This window comes from Panthera tigris, chromosome B1 (assembly GCF_018350195.1).
Source record: "Panthera tigris isolate Pti1 chromosome B1, P.tigris_Pti1_mat1.1, whole genome shotgun sequence".
Classification (NCBI taxonomy): domain Eukaryota; kingdom Metazoa; phylum Chordata; class Mammalia; order Carnivora; family Felidae; genus Panthera; species Panthera tigris.
Window position 1 is genome coordinate 202,181 of NC_056663.1, and position 18,286 is coordinate 220,466.

At 42.2% G+C, this 18,286-nt stretch overlaps 1 long non-coding RNA gene across 1 annotated transcript in view; it reads right to left on the reverse strand.

Moving 5' to 3' along the window:
- The window catches only part of LOC122237805, an 86,423-nt gene that overhangs the window by 1,661 nt on the left and 66,476 nt on the right, over positions 1–18,286 (reverse strand). The window contains exons 4-8 of the long non-coding RNA XR_006216442.1: positions 13,182–13,271; positions 4,910–5,047; positions 2,585–2,639; positions 1,439–1,474; positions 1,072–1,250 (exon numbers count right to left, since the gene is read on the reverse strand). This is a non-coding gene — a long non-coding RNA (uncharacterized LOC122237805). The remainder of the gene's footprint in view (positions 1–1,071; positions 1,251–1,438; positions 1,475–2,584; positions 2,640–4,909; positions 5,048–13,181; positions 13,272–18,286) is intronic.

Here is an 18,286-nt window from a genome sequence, read left to right on the forward strand (position 1 = left end):
CCTACACTCAGGTCCCTGACCAGAGGCAGAGGGTATCCCACATGCCTCAGGTGACCCCCAAAGATAAGGGGGAGAACCATCCCCTCACCTTGATAAAGACCTCACGGTGCCCTAGTTCATGTTGTTTTGTAATTAATCACATAACTGTGGACAGGTCAGGCACAACTAGCAATTTAGAATTCATCAGTAAAACAGAGGTTTCTCAGTAAACCTCATGGGAAATCACGATTTTATTACAGATCAAGAACAAATATGAAGATGCTTGGATTAAGCATCCGACTTTTGATTTTGGCTCAGGTCACGATCTCATAGCTTGTGAATTCAAGCCCAGCGTTGGGTTCCTCACTGACAGTGTGGAGCCTGCTTGGCATTCTGTCTCTGCCTCTCTCAAAATAAATAAGCATTAAAAAAAAGAATAAAATTGAGAATACTGGTTTGGTGTATATCCTCAATGAATCCTCAAGAAGAAGTGCATTTCTTCAGACTTCAGCAAATTGTTCAATCTCTCAGCTTATCTACAAGCTGTCTTCCACATGAGAGCAGTTGTTGTATAACGAAAGACTAATTTTACACTATTGAGAAAAGGAAAACTATGAGAATTTAGCAGTGAAGCTGCAGAGTTGCACTGATACCATCAGAGGACTAAGCTAAGCTCTATGGAACTTGAATTTAGGGATGTAGGGCTACAGTTCCCCAAAACAAACAAAAATAAAGACCGTTAAAAATAGTGAATAAATGACCTTCTTCTCAAATAAACTAAAGTCTTCACATTGAGTCCGGGTGGGAAGAAGGATGAGGCCCATGTCCTGTCATCCTTTCCAGGCTCTTCAGACAGGGGGATTCTAGAGGAGGTGGGAGGGTCACAGTCAGAGGAGGGGCATGAGTTCCACCAGTCACAGGGACAAGTGCCTCACTGCCTGCGGCACCAGAGGAGAACACCCTTCTGTCACCCCTTCAGACCACCTGATGTCCTTAGTGCTTGTGATTCTTTCCAGACCACACGATGATCATCAACAGGAACAGGCTGCACAACAGAAATTAAACTGCGGCACATCACAACATGCTCCTTACCTCTCCTTGGAGGGTTCTGCGTCTCTGGTCTTGCAGCCATTGGTTTCTGCCTTGTGTATCCCTCAGGCAGCCTCTTTGCTCCCATCCAGTTCAGTCTTGGATACAGAAAAATAATGGACTTCTATAAGAGTTGCAACACCACGTCGTCTACTAGACAACAAACAGCGCGGGTGTCATCCCTGGAAACACCCATAAAAACGCAAGTCAAATGACCACACCTGTATTTCAAGTAAGTGACCTCCCTGCCCTGCTCCGCCATCTTCCTGTCCCAGATCTGAGTCTTGATCTGGGGGAGAAAAAACACATCTACCTTCAGTCGTGTCAGACTGTGCACCAAAGAAAGCGGAGGAAACAAGAAAACACTTACCTAGTTGTCCTGAGCATTCTTCTCATGAACTGCGATCTGAAAAAGCCAACAATGAAAAGCCCGTGGTTAGGGATTCCAAGGGCCACTACTCTCACCCGCATGAGGTGCTAAGGGTTCAGTATGTCAGGCAGAACTCAGGTTACATGGTATCTAAAGGTGAGCTCTGCCTGCTGCAACTATTCCTGTGTTTGTTCAATTTGTTGCCTGTGAGTTACAATTGCTCTTGTCAGATAAGGCCCAATATTGGGTATGATTTTAAATAATCTGCCCACGTTCCCAACAACCTCATATCTGTCTCCTGATACAATTTATTCTTATACATGAAACACTTTGCACATGATTATCAATGTACAGTAGGATCAAAGCTATTGTTACATCCTTTCCCTACTCATTATTCCATTCCCATAGGGTTCAGAGTTCATAGAATTCCTTCCCATTTTCAATCTTTCCATAACTCATCATGTGACAAGTGTCTGTTATCATAAAGCTCTATTCTTCATTAACTTATATCCTTACCATGTTTCCCAGGGTTGCAAAGACGAGGGCAATGAAATGGCACTACCATGTTGAAGGATATGATTCATCGTATGACACACTGTTTTCCTATACATTGTGACAATTGACACCACCCCCAAGGAATGTTGGCATGGACAAAGTTTCCACACAGTCTGCCCACTACTTGAGATCCGCAAATTTTCAGACACTCAATTGTTTTGTTCTTTCTAAAACTTACCTTTTTTATCTGTTAATACTCTATGCATATGTCCTCTGAATTTTTGTTTATATTACTATGTTGACTTTAAACATTGCAAAAAAGATTAAAAACAAAAAAATGAACAGTGGATTCATGAGCTGTTGGTAATTCGTAGCTGAACTCACTTGTACTTGTTTATTTCTTCTGTAGCTATTTTCTTTTTTTAATGTTTATTTATTTTTGAGACAGAGAAAGAGCACACGCATGAGAAGGGGAGGCAAAGAGAGAGAGGTAACAGAATCCGAAGCTGGCTTCAGGCTCTGACCTGTCAGCACAGAGCCTGACACGACGCTTGAAGTCACAGACTGTGAAATTATGACCTGAGCTGAAGTTGGACGCTTAAACAACTGAGCCACCCCAGTGCCCCTTCTGTAGCTATTTTCAAGTTTTACCTGCAGCTGCCAGCTGATTCTTCTTTGCCGCCGGTTCAGTGTCATTTTCAGCTTCCTAAAATGGGAAAGATATATACACAATAAGGAGGTCCAGAAGGTCCAGAAGATCCCCCTTTTTACCTCCCAGCACTCTTGAAGGCCTATGCAAATATCCCTTCCCCCACCTCTCCCATAAGTGCACCGACTGACAACCCAATCAGAGAAATGAAGTGAACACCCCATTTAAGTTAAAGAAAATTAAACTTCTGTCTGCTGCCACATCTATGCTATGGGAACTGTCTTTCTAGTTTTCTGTTTCCTCTCCTTTATCATAAAGTCATCAAATAACATTGCACTTTGTGCCTTCCCAGAGTTGGTCTTTTGTTTGAGATGGTGAAGACTCATTTCATCAGTGAGTGAAAAACCATGTCTGGCCAACTGTACCCATTAGGATGAAGCAGGGGATCATCACTAGTCTTAGACTTCCATGGGGAGCCCCAATTCTCAGGCCGAAAGTTGTACCATGACACAGACAATCACCCTGAAAGACGACCTGCCAGGATATGGCTTCACCAACATTGCAGCTCACTCCCAGACATCGCAAGAATTCAAGATTGCAACCCCTGCCTCCACCTTCACCTATTCTGGTGGAGGAAAAGGCCAATCTTAGAGTGACAACATCTCCTGAAATACCACCTGATATGAAGTGTCACAGTCTGGGTTTACTTCCAGGAAACAGATTTCAGATGGAAAACTCTCAACTACATGGAGCCAAATCTACTTTAACAAGACTCATTCCATTGATATTGAAGGCAGCAAAAGGCAATGCTTGGCAAGGCTGGGTGGCTGTGTTGCCCTCAGACTAATTTGTTTGTGGTGTTGATTGAGACGGTTTCAACTTGACATTGATGTTCTCAAGAATCACATGCAAAATTGAAAATCTCTTAGAAACAGACACAAAAGCACTAGACAGAGAAAGTCACATGCATTTCCTTCTGGCCCCTCAGGCAGTCCTTCAGCAAATGCTTGCTGGAGTGGTTGTAATGTAGTGGCTCTGTTGTAAGGGGTTGAAGATAGAGAGGTGGCCATGGTGCTGTACCCACTCACAGAAAGAGCTTATGAATTAACAAAAACAAGATGCCAGTGAGACAGAGCAGGTGCTAACCCCAGGTGTGGGAAGGACTAACATAAAGGTGAGTCTCCAGGGAAGAGAAGGAAGACTTCACTTTCCAACATGAGTGAGGGACTCTAAAGTCCCCGATATCCTCCTGAGAACAAAAGGAAATACTGTACAAGGGAAGAAGCGTGTGACTGAATGCACCAAATATCTAACAACCCCACGAAAACACACAACACCAAGATGGAGAAGAGGCAAGCCCAGGACAAAGCCAGCCTGGCAGTTGGACCCAAACTCCCTAGAACTCATTTCTGATATGGGGGACATACATTTGAATGGCAAAGAAGCTGGACAACTTTATGGGCACAGACTTAGAAGTAAACAAGTGTAGTTCAGGGGTGGCCAGCAAAGATGAGCCCTAGTGAAGCTGTGGGCTTTGGTCAAGACTCAGAAAAGTTACACTAAAAAAATCAGGGGACAGGAAACAACTTGACTTTCTTAGGGATTGGGCCTGCAGTGAACAATCTCACTGGCAGAATGGATATAGGGATCCAGTGCTTCTGGCACCCCTACCCACTTTCCAGAAAGCAACTTCCATTGTTTCTCCAGCAAGATAATTCAATTTTTCCCCACACATTTTTGACCCATGTCTGGTCCTGAAGAAAAATGACCTAATTGCTGGATGACAAAACAGTGTGATGCGATTGAAACCTATAGGACAGTGTAGGTGAATCCAGAGTGGATCCAGGTATCAACGTTATTCATGATGGTACCTTCCCTCTTCCACCCCAAATACATGACCCAATGTGTGACAAGCACTTAGGACAGAAAGGAAAATGCAGGTTACATTACAGAAAGCAAGATAGGAAGGGCAGGCACAATTCTACTAAATGTATTTGGCAAAAATGCTCTGGACCCATTTCCAAAAGAAATACAATTATCTCTACTGGCCACCACGTTCTCTCATACAACGCAGTCCTTGTGACAGTTCTCACATGAACATCTTACTTTTCTACATTTTTTTTTTTACCGTTTACTCATTTTTTGATAAAGAGAGAGCGTGAGTTGGGGAGGGGCAGAGAGGGAGATAGAGAATCCAAAGCAAGCTTCAGGCTCCGAACTGTCAGCACAGAGCCCAACATGGGGCTCGAACTCATGGACCGTGAGATCGTAACCTGAGCTGAAGTCGGACACTCAACCGATGGAGCCACCCAGGCGCCCCATCTTACTTTTCTGTAGGCACTTTTCTTTGTTCATAAAATTCTTCCAGGTTATGTGCTTTCTCCTTCAGCTGTTTAACTTTTGTTCCTTTGTGGCTTTCACAGACCTCAATGCATTACACTTGTCTTCCAATACCTTTTTATCTTCTGGGGGAAAAAAAAAAGGTGTTTTCTCAATAAACATGCACATGACCTGAGTCTTGATTTTGGTGAGACAGAAAAAGGGCAAGAACCATGAAGGCATAAAGGTATTCTTTCCCTTACCAATGCAAAGTCATTGCCATCATATGGGGATTTCTCCCCAACAGAAAATATACCTTCTAGTTGACGGTTATTGGACCTCAAGGTTCTTAGCTCTACATCCTCGAATTCAATATTTGCATCTTGTGGTTAAGGCAGATATGAGGAAAGACTTTCACGGAAAACTGATCACACAACAATTTGTACCTCACACAGCAAGATCGTGCATTGCAATGAACAAACACCTTGAGGCATGAATATAACTAGAAGACAAAGATGGTGGAAAATAGTTCATGTCTAACAACTCATAAATGGCTTTCTTAGTGGTATACATATGTATGTATGTATGTATGTATGTATGTATGTATGTATGTATGTGTTTATCCCCCCATTCACATTGAAAATTCACTATTCACCATTCAGGGAGAAAGAGACTATGGAGCACCTGGGTGGCTCAGTAAGTTGAGCATCAGACTTTTGATTTTGGGTCAGGTCATGATTGTAGGATCATGCGATCCAGACATGTGTTGGGCTCCACACTGAGCATGAATCCTGCTTAAGATTCTCTCTCTTTCCCTCTGCCCCTCTCCCCCACTCTCATGACCTCTCTCACAAAAATTTTTTTAAGAATTCATAAGGAATAATTTTAAAAAAAATTTAAGGGAAAGGATTATACACATTGGCTATCACCCTTTTTCTCTCAACTATAGTTGGGTATTTTGTACATATCTTGGAGGGCAGAGTTGAATGATGTGATAATTACCTAGTTGTGAAAATAAAAGATAACTCCTAGTCCTTGAAATAGCAAAACTCATCTTCGTGGTCCTATAAAATTCCAGCTCATTCGTCAGAAAGAGGTTTGGATCCCAGAGGCCCACTCTCCACTGTGGTAAACGGCAAGCAAATATGCTGTGCTCACTTCAGCCAATGAACAAAAAGCCTCCAAAGCCAAATTACAGTAAAACTCAGCAGTAAACTCTTATCACTTATTGATTCTTCTCATTTCTTTCTTTCTGAGTTTGGTAGCAACTTCACTTTGAAGGATGTCATTTAAAATTTCATTAAAGTGAGTGCCTGGGTGGCTCACTCAGTTAAGCATCAGACTTCAGCTCAGGACGTCATCTCGTGGTTTGTGAGTTTGAGCCCTGTGTTGGACTCTATGCTGACAGCTCAGAGCCTGAGGCCTGCTTCGGATTCTGGGTCTCCCTCTCTCTCTGTCCCTACCCCACTCACGCTCTGTCTCTCTCTGTCTCTCAAAAATAAATAAACATAAATAATTTTATGTTTACTTATACTCAACAAATACAAAAAGATAGAGATCATACCGTGCATATTTTCAGACCCAACACTATGAAACTCGAAATCAACCACAAGAAAAAATTTGGAAAGATAACAAATACTTGGAGACTAAAAAACATCCTACTAAAGGATGAATGGTGGAATGCAAGCTGGTGCAGCCATTCTGGAAAACTGTATGGAGGTTCCTCAAAAAACTAAAAACAGAACTACCATATGATGCAGCCAGTACAGTACTAGGCATTTATCCAAGTGATAAAGGTGTGCTGTTTCTAAGGGTCACATGCATCCCCATGATTATAGCACCACTGTCAACAATAGCCAAAGTATGGAAAAAGCCCAAATGTCCATTGATGGATGAATGGATAAAGATGTGGTGTGTGTGTATAATATGGAGTATTACTCAGCAATCAAAAATAATGAAGTCATGCCATTTACAACTACATGGATGGAACTGGAGGGTATTATGCTAAGTGAAATTAGTAGTCAGAGAAAGACAAATCATATGACTTCACTCATATGAGGACTTTAAGAGACACAACAGATGAACATAATGGAAGGGAAACAAAAATAATATAAAAACAGGGAGGGGTACAAAACAGAAGCACATACATAAATATGGAGAACAAACATAGGGTTACTGGAGGGTTTGGGGGGGGGATGGGCTAAATGGGTAAGGGACACTAAGGAATCTACTCATGAAATAACCCTTGCACTATATGGTAACGAATTTGGATGTAAATTGTAAATAATAAAAAATAAAATTAAAAAAAGAATGAATGGGTGAACCAAGAAGTTAAAGAGAAAATTGAAAAGTACATGGAAGCCAATGAAAATGATAACACCACAACCCAAAACCTCTGGGATGCAGCAAAGGTAGTCATAAGTAGAAGTTTATAGCAATCCAGGCCTTCCTAAAGAGGGAAGAAAAGTCTCAGATACACAACCTAACCTTACACCTTAAACAGATGGAAAAAGAACAACAAATAAAAACCAAATCCAGCAGAAGACAAGAAATGATAAAGATTACAGCAACAATCGATGCTATCAAAACTGAAAACAAAATCAAAAACAAAAAACAACAACAAAACCTCCCCCACACACAGGAAAAAAACAAACACAGTAGAAGAGATCAAAGTAACCAGAAGCTGGTTCTTTAAATAATTAATAAAATTGATAAACCACTAGCCAGTTGGATCAAAAAAGAAAAAGGAAAGGACCCAAATAAATAAAATCAAGATTGAAAGAAGAGAGATCACAACCAACACAGCAGAAATACAAACAATAATAAGAGAATATTATCAGCAATTATATGCAATAAAATTGGAAATCAGGAAGAAATAGACAAATTCCTAGAAATATACAAACTACCAAAACTGAAAGAGGAAGAAATAGAAAATTTGAACAGACCCATAACCAGTAAATAAATTGAATTAGTAATCATAAATCTCCCAAAAAACAAAGCCCATGGCCAGATGGCTTTCCAGGGGAATTCTACCAAACATTTAAGGAAGAGTTAACACCTATGCTCTTGAAGCTGTCCCAAAAATAGAAATGGAAGGAAAACTTCCAAACTCTTCCTATGAAGCCAGCATTACCTGGATTCCAAAACCAGATGAAGATCCCACTAAAAACAAGAAGTATAGACCAATTTTCATGATGAACATGGACGCAAAAATCTTCCACAAGATATTAGTCAACCAGATCCAACAATACATTTAAACTTTATTCACCACGTCCAAGTGGGATTTATACCTAGAATGTAAGGCTGGATCAATATCCGCAAAATAATCAATGTGATTCATCACATCAATAAAAGAAAGGACAAGAACCACATGATGCTCTCAAAAGATGCAAAGAAAGCATTTGACAAAATACAGCATCGTTTCTTGATAAAAATCCTCAAGAAAGTAGGGATAGAAAGATCATACCTCAAGATCAAAAAAACTATATATGAAAGACCCGACACTAAAATGCTCAGTGGGGCAAAACTGAGAGCTTTCCTCCTAAGGTCAGGAAGAAGACAAGGATGTCTACTCTCGCCACTGTTATTCAACATAATATTGGAAGTCTTAACCTCAGCAATCAGACAACACAAAGACATAAAAGGCATCCAAATTAGCCAGGAGTAGCTCAAACTTTCATTCTTTGAAGTAAGCATGAAACTCTGTGTGGAAAACCCAAAATAGTCCACCAAAAAACTGCTAGAAATGAACCATGAATTCACCAATGTGGCAGGATATAAAATAAATGCACAGAAATTAGTTGCATTCCTGTACACAAACAATGAAGCAACAGAAAGAGAAAACACAGAATCGATTCCATTTACAATTGCACCAAAATCATAAAATACCTAGGAATAACTCTAACCAAAGAGGTGAAAAATCTATACACTGAAATCTAAAGAAAGCTTATGAAAGAAATTGAAGATGACAAACACACAAAAAAGAAAAACATTCCATGCTCCTGGATACGAAGAACAAATATTGTTACAATGTCAAAATACCCAAAGTAATCTACATATTCAATGCAATACCTATCGAAATAACACCATCATTCTTCACAGAGCTAAAACAAACAATCCTTCAATTTGTATGGAACCAGAAAAGACCCTGAATAGCCAAAGCAGTCTTGGAAAAGAAAACCAAAGTAGGAGGCATCACAATCCCGGACTTCAAGCTATATTACAGAGTTGTAATCATCACGACACTATGGTACTGGCACAAGAACAGACACTCAGATCAATGGAACAGAATAGAAACACAGAAATGGAACCACAGATGTATCACCAACTAATCTTTGACAAAAATTAAGAATATCCAGTGGAATAAAGACAGTCTCCTCAGCAAATGTCCTGGGAAAACTAAACAGTGATATGCAGAACAATGAGCCTGGACCACTTTCTCACACAAAATGACTCTCAAAACAGCCGAAAGACCTAAATGTAAGATAGAAAGCCATCAAAATCCTCAAGGAGAAAGCAGGCAAAAACCTCTTAATGTTGGCCTCCACAACTTCTTACTCAACACATCTCCAGAGGCAAGGGAAACAAAAGCAAACATGAACTATTAGGACCTCATCAAAATAAAAAGCTTCTGCACAGAGAAGGAAACAATAAGCAAAACTAAAAGGCAACCAACAGAATGGGAGAAGATGTTTGCAAACGATATATCAGATAAGGGATTAGTATTCAAAATCTATAAAGAACATATCAAACTCAACACCCAAAAAACAAGTAATCCGGTGAAGAAATGGGCAAAGACATGAGCAAACACTTCTCCAAGAAAGACATCCAGATGGCCAACTGACACATGAAAAAATGCTCAACATCACTCATCATCAGGGAAATACAAATCAAAACCACATAAAACACCCCCTCACCCCTGTGAGAATGACTAACATTAACAACTCAGGCAACAACAGATGTTGGCGAGGAAATGGAGAAGGACGAACTCTTGCACTGCTGGTGGGAATGCAAACTAGTGCAGCCACTCTGGAAAACAGTAAGTAGTTTCCTCAAAAAATGAAAAAGAGGACTATCCTACAACCCAGCAGTTGCACTACTAGGTATTTATCCAAGGGATACAGATATGCTGTTTCAAAGGAACACGTGAACCCCAAAGTTTATAGCAGCACTATCAGCAATAGCTAAAGTATGGAAAAAGCCTAAATGTCCATCGATGGATAAATGGATAAAGAAGATGTGGTATATATATATATATATATATATATATATATATATATATATATACACACACACACACACACACATATACATATATATGCATACATATATGTATATACACATATATATACCATATATACATACACAATGGAGTATTACTCAGCAATCAAAAAGAATAAAATCTTGTCATTTGAAATTATATGGACGGAACTAGAGGGTATTATGCTAAGCGAAATTAGTCAGGAAAAGACAAATATCATAGGACTTCACTCATATCAGGACTTTAAGATACAAAACAGATGAACATAAGGGAAGGGAAACAAAAATGATATAAACACACGGAGGGGAACAAAAACATATGAAACTCTTAAATGTGGAGAACAAACAGAGGGTTACTGGAGGGATTTGGGAGGGGTGGTGTGCTAAATGTGTAAGGGGAATTAAGGAATCTATGCCTGAAATCATTCTTGCATATTATGCTAACTTGGATGTAACTTAAAAAAATAAAGTAAAAATTAAAAAAAACTAACAAGTAAATAAAAGACTTCCCCACAGAATAATGTTGAAAACTCTGAGTCAGTCATGAGTCCCCACTAAGCTTTGTAACTAAGTGGTTCTCTTAATTTCCCTACTTTCTCATAAATACAGACCATGTGCTCTGACACAAATCTGCGCTTGCCCTGTCTCAAGGTTAGCAGAAAGAAAATATTGTCCTATGACTTGGATTGTTAAAAGGAAAAGAAAAGAGGAAAGAAAATTCATTTGAGATAAACCAACTATTTCTCATGATGGAAATCTACATGATTACTTTCGACATAATGTACTGCATTTGTTTCTGGCTGACTTTGCCTAAATTAGTGAAGCTTTTTAAATGACAAAATATTGCACATTTCACTTAATCACACACACACGTGCACATGCACACACACAACGCACACACACACAAATAGCATGAAACAAAAGTGAATATGATATAAATGCAGTAAGGACATAAAAGATTATTTTTCCTATAAAATGTAACATAACTGCTTTGGAAACAGTTTTCCATTTGATAACTTCACAAGCAAATTTAGGTTGACTTCCAATTTATTAAGCATTTTCAGAAATACTATTTTTAATAACTTTAAATACAAATGGGATTATGGTTCAGAAAGAGGGTATTCAGAAATGTTGCTATCTGATCCATCATTTCAGTAAAAGTACAGTCAGTGAGGCTGTATCCTTGACTCAAAATCATGTACCATTTGTGGAGGGAACCACAGAAACCCTTCTCCAACATAACTATTGTCACCCAGGAGCTGTAATTTTTTTTTTTTTATAAAATGGAATGTTCAAACTATCTTTATCATGACTCCATTCTCTGGATTTTTAAGTCCAGGTCAGTTCTAAAATGGTCTTAATTCATATGCTTCAGGTTATTTATCTAAATCCTGAATACCCAAATAAAAGAGATCTCAAATTAAATTTTTGATCATTAAAGAAAATAGGTCTACAACAATGACATATACCAAACCTTCCTAGCTAATATAGTATGCTTATCTCTTCCAAGTTTCTAAAAGATAAATGCTTGTATTCAGCTTAATGGTCAACTTGATATATGATGGGTTCCTAGGAAAACAACAGTAATTTATGCTTGGAGTTTCAGGTTGTTTCTTTGTTCCAACCAGCAGTCACTATAAGTATGTTACTGTCTACAGATTTATCCTAGACCTATTTTCTATGTTTTAGTTTATATTTGAGACAGACAGAGACAGAGACAGAGACAGACAGTGAGCATGAACCAGGGAGGGACAGAGAGAGGGAGACAGAATATGAATCAGGCTCTAGGCTCCCAGCTGCCAGCACAGAGCCCAACACGGAGCTCAAAATCATGAGCAGTGAGATCATGAACTGAGCCAAAGTCAGATGCTTAACCAACTGAGCCACACAGATGCCCCTAGACCTATTTTAAATTTGCAAATTAATATCAGACTCCAAAAGTATTGACTATTATCTAAGCCTTTAGCTCATTCACAAGGTGCATTTACTTTGAACAAAATTAATTTCAATAAGATGCCCTAGTCTTCTATTTTTAAGAGCTACACAGACATAGAAGCAGAAACCAACAGATTCCTCATACACATCTTAAGAATCATCTCTACACCCCTGTTACCAATTTAAAAGAACCATTACATGGCTACTTGATCAACATCCATAAGCTCAGGGCAATGGTTTGGAAATGCCAAACGAAACCAGAGCTCAACATGTGTAAGGAGTAACAACATGACCTACATTATTTCCATCTACATGTTCAAAAGAAAACTATTAATAACTGCTTTCCCATCAATTTAATGATTGCACAACTTGCATGAATGCAAATTTAACATACTTTTTAAACCAAAGCTCATTCTGAAACATAAAATCTATGCAAAAAAATCCTAAGTTCTATTTTAAACAATCAGCTGCACCCAAAGAGAGAACAATACTCTCTTAATTATAAATAACTGACTTTCAAAGACTATGATGGTTTCACCAATAGAGCTCAGGCATGTTATCAATAACACATGGTAAACTCTTACAACAAAGGCAATGACCTTTTCCTCTATATTTTATGATAAAATAACAGCTATTTCCTTGACATTATGAATTCATTGTATAATTCCAACCTCTTACAAAGGAAACAAACTCTCTTAGTACTCTTAGTGGCTAAATTTTGCAAAGGGAAGAATACATTTAGATAATCATTAAAGATAACAGAACTTGCAGCAGTAAAAAATTAAAGGATGTCAGATTCAAATTCAACCTGTGGGTATAATTACTCAGATTCTAAACTTAAACCCATTTCCTGAAATGTGACATGAGCTTTACAGGTACAATTGCTTATAATATATCAGGCTGAAGTATGGCTTTCCCTGTTCATCTTGGGGACAGTGTGGTAGATGAAAAAAATTGGGCTTTGGAGACTATGAGAACAAATTATCAGAAGGACAGCACTTACTAGTACTGTGATCTCAGAAACATGACCTACTCTCTTTTGAGCTTCAGATTGTCAATTTTCAAAATGAGAGTAATCATACTTACCTCACCTGGAGGGCATGATGCCCATGCTAAGGATGTAATTCCAGTGCCAGCCAGGAACTTGGAGTATAGAGGTAGAGGGAAGATGCAAGCCTATACAAATAAATAAACAGTTATAAATTGGGCTAAGGGCAAACTGGGATTAGCAGTGAGTGAGCAAATAATGGGGACAAGGGCATACAGGAAAAAAACCCATGTAGGTAGTGACTAGGTACAACAGACAGAAACCTGTTATGGAATGAATTTGCCCCCAAAATGCATACGTTGAAGTCTTAACTACCCATGTGACTATACGTGGATACCAGATCTTGAAAGGTAAAGTGGAGGTTCAAATAGCTCATTTTGGGGGAAGGACCCTAATCTGATAACTGGTGTCCTATAAGAAGAGAATGGGCACCTACAAACACAAAAGGAAGACCCCGTGAAGACAGTGGGAAGGAGGTCGTCCACCAGTCACGGAGAGAGGAGACCCACCCTGGCCACACCTTGATCTAAAGTGTGAGAAAATAAATAAATCAATTCCTGTTGCTTAAGCCACCCAGTCTGTGGTACTTTGTGGTGGCTGACCCAGCCAACTAATACAAAATCCCAACATTTACTCCCTCAATGAATAGTGTTTGAGCCTTTGAAGAAGTCTGGCACTGTTCTAGGGCCCTGATGAAACACCCTAAACAAAGCTAGTTTGGTCTTTGGACCCCATGGAGCCAACATTCTGGCAGGGACTGAAGCAGGCCACAGACAGCAAGCAAGTAAGAAAAACAGATGATGCCAAGGACGGGGAAGAAAAAGAATGCAGGGAAGTGATATCAGGTGTCCAGGTCTGAGAATGAACAGTTTTCAGTTTTAGATAGAGTGCTAGCAGAGACCCCACTGATCTTCTCTGAGCAGATGTCAGAGCAAGCATCACGGAAATGATGGAGTATGTCATGTTGGCATATGGGAGAACATTCCGGACAGAGAGTTGAAAAGTGAGTGCAAAAATCTGAAGCAGGAGTATGTATGTGCCTGACATCCTCAGGGAGCAGGGAGGGGTCACTGTGGCCACAGACCAGTAAACAAGGGGAGGGGAAGAGGAGATACCTTCAGGCAGGTAGCAGAGTCTGGGGAGGGTAGCACCTGTGTGGTGCACAGTTGGAGTCAGGCGTCTGGAGACATGAAGAGCTGGGGGCAGTGCATAAAGACTTGGAGGCCCCAGCTGCTGGTATATAAAAGCCTGGGGCTGGCTGAGATCACCCCAGAGTAAGGGCAGACGGAAAGCAAATGGGGGGCGGGAAGATGTGGACCAACCAACACAGACACTGGTGAGCAGAGGCCCAGATGGTGGGAGGAGGAAGGAAGTAATTTTTAAAGGGAGTAATCAAGTGAGTCTGTAAAATGGTGCCACGTAGTCCACATACTGGGGGTTGAGACTTCACTGTAAGCTTCAGCGATGTGAGTGTCGTTCATTAATGAGATGAGAACTAGGGACGAGTGGGAGAGGAAGCCCACTCAGACTCAGCTGACAGAGACAACGAGGTAAGGACGTCAGGTGCCGGCATGTGCAATGCTAGGCATAGGAAGACCAAACAGTTGGTGCTGTATGGGAAGTGATTGCTCCCTGTGGGCTGGGAGAAACAGCTGCAGGTGCACAGGATGGCCAGGTCCCTAAGAAACTCCCGGTGTGCAGGAGAGAGGGAAGTGGTGTGGGAGGCCTGTTAGCGAGACATGGTTTCCTCCCCTAGGAACACGACTCAACTGTGGCAACGGGATACCAGCCAGAGCCGTGGGGATAGATGTACTAAGGTGGATGGCTGTGAGGTGCTGGTACTGTGTGTGATTGGAAAACACAATAAAGATGCCCTATGTTCTCTCTGCCTGTAGAACAGGATCATGGCCAGCATTTCAATACTGATGCACATGAGAAACAGCATCGAGCCTTCCATAGGGACACCCAAGTTGTCCTCTTAGAGTAGATATTCCCACCTCCTTCCTGCATCCATCACCTCTCTGATGCCAGGCAATCCCTGATCTGCTTTCCATTTTTATGATTTTGTCACATCAAGAATATTATACAAATGGAATAAAAAAGCATGTGACCTTTTTAGGATTTGCTTTTCCCCTCTGGGCATAATTCTCTGGAGATTTGGTCCTGCTGCAATGTCTATCAGCAGTGCATGCCGTGGGACTGCTGACCGGTGAGTGCCCCACCACATGGGGATAGCATGGTTTGGCTGTCTCCCTATGGAAGGACAGGTTGTACCAGTCTGGGCAATGGCCATTAAAGAAAGCAAGTCCTAATAGCTGGAATCTAACTCCCATCGATGGGATCTAGTTAAGGATCTTGAGTCCTGGGTTGTCTGAGTGAGCCCTAGATGGAATCACGAGCATCCTTAGAGAGGCAAAGGGAGAGTTGACAAAAGAGGAAGTACTGTGTCCATGGAGACAGACCGGGGTGATGTGGACACAAGCCAAGGGAGGTTGGTGGCCACCAGGAGATACCAGAGGGAAGGGATACACTGTCCCCTGGAGCCCTGGAGTCTCCAGAGGGAGTACAGCCCTGCTGACACCTTAGGCTCAGTGAAGCAAATTTTGGGTTCCTGGACTCCAGAACTGTGAGAGAACATGATTTTGTTCTCATAAACCACCAAGTTTATGGTAAATGAGCAGGTGTGTGCACAACAGGCCCCCATTTCCATCTCCCTCAGACTTTGGAGTCTTCCTTCCCTGAGAAAATCAGGGAAGCTCTGGCATTTCAATCTACTTGACTGCAGGCAGCCATTGAGCCATTATTATGACCATTCCCAGTTCTCCAGGCAACACATTGAATTACATTTCCTGCAGGAAGAACCGTGTATCCATGTCTGGCCTGTCATATGTCACCCTCTTTGGTGTAATATTCTTTGAACCCACTCCCATATTCGTCCCCCCATCTCCTACCAGTGCGAAGTGGTAATACTCTGCAACTCTCCTGCATGGGCACCGGATCCTGTGTGGGCCCGATTCTGTACCTCCATTTGGAATACACTTGCATCCCATTATTTTCCAGGAAGTAAACACAGATGAGAGACTCGGAGCCTGAAGATCACTGCTCTCTGTCACGACTGTATTGTCTTAGGTGAAGCCATTGAAACCTATCCTCTAGGAGTCCTGGGAGTGGGGTAAGACTATTTTCCTCAGATGAGGGGGAGCCGTTTCCCTTGGCAACAAAACACAAGATACCCACTCATGAGGCCATATGTTTTTTGATGTGTTGCCCTTGCTTTCAACCCATCCTATTTCCTGCGTATACCCTATACACCCAAAACTCACCCCAGACAGGTTCTGTAGCTGCCCACCCCCCCCCCATGGCCACAGTGACGACTCCATCCGCGATCCTCCAGCATGGTGTCCTCCATCATTCAACACCAGCACCAGTGGAAATGTGAGCAAATGTGAAATCACCTCTTGCCACCAATGACCAGTATCCACTTCTGCCATCAAGGAAGCTACTTGTATGTCTACCAGGGAGAAGAGCAGTCCAGTCCCAGAGTCCCAGTTCCATAGGCGGTTTCCTACAGCCACTCATGGTACAAACTACCATTGGTGCAGGACTGGGACAGGAGGCAGACAGCACACCCAAAAGCAGTGAGTGAAGAGAAGTGCAGGTAAAGGGAACCTCCTGGAGATGGAAGAAAGGGCAACGTGGCCATGGTAAGAAAAGCAAGATGTTTCCACTAAGAAGAAAGTGCAAAGAAAATTGGTTCCTGATCCTGTAATATTTATCTGGAGATGAGGGTCTTGTGGGTAGTTGTAATGCAGAGGAACACGACTACAGAGGCTCCACATTATCCATGGGGATACGTCCAGAGACCCCAGGAGGGTCCCTGAAACCACAGACAGTACATATAGTAGCCATGAAGGGGTGCTGGTGGCACACCCCTACATAGCCCATGAAGAGGCACAGGCAGCTCGCCCCTACATGGCCCATAAAGGTGCACAGACGTGCCATATCTACATGGCTGATGAAGGGGCACAGAAGAGGAGCAAGCGTCAGACCCCCCCCCCCATCGCCAATGTAGGTATATCGAGGCTGTCCAAGAAGGGCGAGAAATATGATTAGCGACATGCAGGGGCTGTTAGTGATGCAGCCATGAGCATTCGCGCCAACCAGGGTTGAGGCAGAATCCTGAACAACCTCTGGTGTCAAATGGGGCAGCGTGCAAGGGTGAACACCCTCCATCGCCGAGGGGTGTTCTGTGCATGCGTGAACACCCTTCCCTGCCGAGGTGAGTGGGGCCAAGCACGAGCACTCTCCCTCACTGAGGGAGGGTTGTACACATGTCAGAATGGTCTACCTCACCGAGCAGGGGTTGAAGGCATGCCTGAACACCCTTCCGCCAGGAGGGAGTTTTTGCACATGTGTGAACACCCCGTTTTGACGCAGGGGTGGGGTGCATATGAGAACCATCTCCCTTGTGGAGAGGGCTGGGCGCATACATGAACACCATCCCTCAATGAGAGGGTTTGTGCACACGTGTGAACTCCCTTCTCTCCCTAGGGGTGGCAGTGTGCGTGTATGAATAGCCTCCTGCGATATGAGGGTGGGGCGCATAGGTCAACATCCTCCTGTGCCAAAGTGGGGTCCGGCACATGGGTGAACATGCTCCCGTGCCAAAGGGGGACACGCTAATGCTTGGAAATCCATGCCCAGGGGGAGAGGAAGCTTGACCAAACCCTAACCCTACCCGATAGTAATGTTAACGTTAAACATTACCTTGAGACACATGTTTCTTCAGCTATGAAAGTGAAAAGAACCTTTCATGAAACATGACATTTAATAGTGACATCACTACTTCCTCCCTGAGGGGTGGCACTGTGCATGGGTGACCGACTCACATGCTGACAGAGGGCCAGGCGGAAGCCTGAACCACCTCCTGTGCTAAGTGGGGCAAGGCGCATGCGCGAACAACCTCCCTTACTGAGGTCGGGGTTCTGCGCATGCCTGAACACCCTTCCTTACCCAGAGGAGTGGGGCGCATGTGCAAATGACTTTCCTCATTGAGGGGGGCTGTGCGCATGCATGAACACCTGCCAGTAGAGTGGGCTGTGTGCAAGCGTGTACAGCCTCCTGCAGTAGAGGGCAGGGAGCA